This window comes from Octodon degus, unplaced genomic scaffold (genome assembly GCF_000260255.1).
Source record: "Octodon degus isolate 3935 unplaced genomic scaffold, OctDeg1.0 scaffold00051, whole genome shotgun sequence".
In the NCBI taxonomy this organism is placed as follows: domain Eukaryota; kingdom Metazoa; phylum Chordata; class Mammalia; order Rodentia; family Octodontidae; genus Octodon; species Octodon degus.
In genome coordinates, this window is record NW_004524627.1 from 13,414,603 (window position 1) to 13,417,465 (window position 2,863).

Here is a 2,863-nt window from a genome sequence, read left to right on the forward strand (position 1 = left end):
TTTCATGAAAAAGAAAGATTTTCATAACAAGATGATAGGTAAACAACAATACTGAATATATTGCATATTATTATAGGCAAAGTAGTTATTCAGAGTATAGGATATAGGCATGAAATATTGTATAATCAATACAAGCTCAAACCTACTTTTTCTGTGAACTAAGAGATAGCATAACTAACTTGCATTTATTCTCTTTTTCCCTTCTTTCCTTTCCTCTTTGTCCCATTCTAGTTCCTTTTTTCCTTTTAAACAATTCATTCCCATTTTGCAATATCTATTGTATATTTTAGGCCTTATTTACACTTTCTCACAGTAGGGTGACAATATGATGTTTACACATGTGAATCTGATTATCTCACTAATTAGTATGGTCTCAAGGTGCATTCACATACCTATAGAAGTCTCAAGTTTAACATTCTTTATGGCTCAGTCATACTCTATGATACAAAAATTCCACATCTTTTTTATCCACTCATCAGTCGATGGGCTTTTGGGTTGCTCCCAAGATTTACCTACTATAAATTAGGTAATATATATGCACTATAATGTTGCACTACAAACATTATAGCATATATATTGCTGTGGTGTGATGTTTTTAATTCTTTCAGGAAGATAGGCAGAGGGGAAAAGCTAGGTTGAATGGGACCAGTAATCTTAGATTTTTGAGGAATCTCCTTACTGATTTCCTCAGTGGTTGCACCAGTCTGCATGCTCAGCAAGAGTACAAAAGTGTTCCTTATTCCCCACAGCCCCTCCAGCATTTGTCATAAGTTGATTTCCTGATGATAGCCTTTCTTTCTGCAGTGAAATAGAATCTCAGTGTTGTATTAACTTGCATCTCTCAAATGATCGGTGGTGTTTAACTTTTTAAAAGTAATTTATGGCCATTAGTATTTTTTTTAATCTGAGAAGTGTGTATTCAATCAAATGCTCATTTTGGATTAGGTCTTTGGATTAGGTCATCCAAATCAGTGGGATCTGATTTTTTCAATTCTTAATATGTTCTAGGTAGAAGTCCTTTGTCTGAGGGACAACTAGATAAAATTTTTCCCACTTTGTGGGTTGTCTTTTTACCCTGTTGTTGATTTCTATTGATGTGCAAAAGCTTTTGAATGAGATGAGATACCCATTGCTGATTCTCTTTTTTTCACATAAGGGAGTATTTATTTGGGGTTTAACATGAGAAATCATACAAATAAAATTTGTATAAGCACAAATCCACAGTCATAACACATAGCAAAGGACAAAGTAAAAGCAAAGAAAACTAATTATCAGCTATATATAGTTGGATAGTGTGTCTTGTACACTAGAAAATCTTTTACAAAATAATCTTAAGAGCAACAGAAGACCAATCTCCAGTGTAGTCCTGGAAGATTTTTTTTAGCATCTCCTGTTTCCTCCAATGTCTTCCTCTTACTATGACTGGTAATTGTTTTGGTGATTGCCACCTCCTGGACATGCCTTGCCCTTAAATGCTCTGTTGACCACTGTAGTCTGCATATCCCTGTCCATATCCATTGTTCCCATAGTTATACCCAGTATAATCATAGCCACCATAGCCACTATAGTTTTGATCACCACCATAGGCACTATTGTAATTTCCATATCCTTGATCATAATAGTTATTAAATCCTTGGTTCTGGTTTTGGCCCTGACCCTGACCACGACCCCTAGTACCACCTCATCCACCAGCTGCGGCACCTCTTCCACCATTTTGTTGTTGCTCTTGCTGCTCATATACCTCTTTGGGCTGTGCAACTTTGATTTCACACTTTCCAGAATCAATTTGATAGTATCTGCTTTCTAACAATTTCTTGACTGCCTCTTCATCTGTATTATGTGATGAAACAAAATCCTCTCTTTTCATTTGTTTTTGTATCCATGGGAAGTTCAATATTTTCTATCTCTCTAAAATCTCCAAAATATTCTTTAATTTGTTCTTCAGAAGTATCTGGGCTCAATCCTCCCACAAACACCTTTTTAAGGGGTTCTTTCCCTTTTAAAGCTTTGGTCTATCAATTTGCCATCCAGCTTGTGTTCTTTTAATTCTAAAACCTTAACACTAGCAGTATCTTTGAAAAGCACAGATCCAAGTCCTCTTGATCTTCCAGTAACTGAGTCTGTTTTACATGTGCAATCCACAGCTTTCCCAAATCAAGACAAGTACTCAATCAGATCTTTCTTGCTTGTATCCCAGCTCAAGCCTCCAATAAACATTTTACCATTATCCTGCTGATTCTTGCTTGTGTTGATTTGGACCCCTTGGCAAACTCCTCTACATTGCTATACTTGTTCATGTCCTCCATGATGGTGGATCCATCAGCAGGGGTGAGCAGGCACGTAGTCCGGGTTGCTGGGATGATGGTGACAGCAGAGCATGGTATGGAGCTAGATTTAAAATGGTGGTGGAAGGGTTCATTGTTGATTCTTTAAAGTATTTCACATGCAGTTTTCATTTTGTTCATTAATACTCTGCTTACACCTATGTCTTCAAGATTTCTATTTAGTTTATCTTCCATCAGCTTGAGTGTTTTTGCTTTCATATTTAGATCTTTGACCTATTTAGACTTTAGTTAAGTGCATAGTGCTAGACATAGGTCTAGTTTTAAATCTCTGGCATATGGAGAGCATCATTTATTAAAGAGACTATGTTTCTTCCAGTGAATATGTTTGGCTCCTTTATAAAAGTAAAGGTGGCTAAGTGTGTATTGAATTGTGTCTCCATCTTCTAATCTGTTTCACTGATTCTCTGGTCTGTTTTTTGTCAATACTATGCAGATCTTATCACATTAACTTTGTAGTGTCATTTCAAATAAGGGATTGTGATGTGTCCTGCCTTGCCACTGTGACCCAGAGTCACACT

At 36.4% G+C, this 2,863-nt stretch overlaps 1 pseudogene; it reads right to left on the reverse strand.

Annotated features, from left to right (window-relative positions):
- Positions 1-1,416: 1,416 nt before the first annotated feature.
- On the reverse strand, positions 1,417-2,318 carry LOC101569217 (annotated as a pseudogene).
- Between the last annotated feature and the right edge of the window lie 545 nt (positions 2,319-2,863).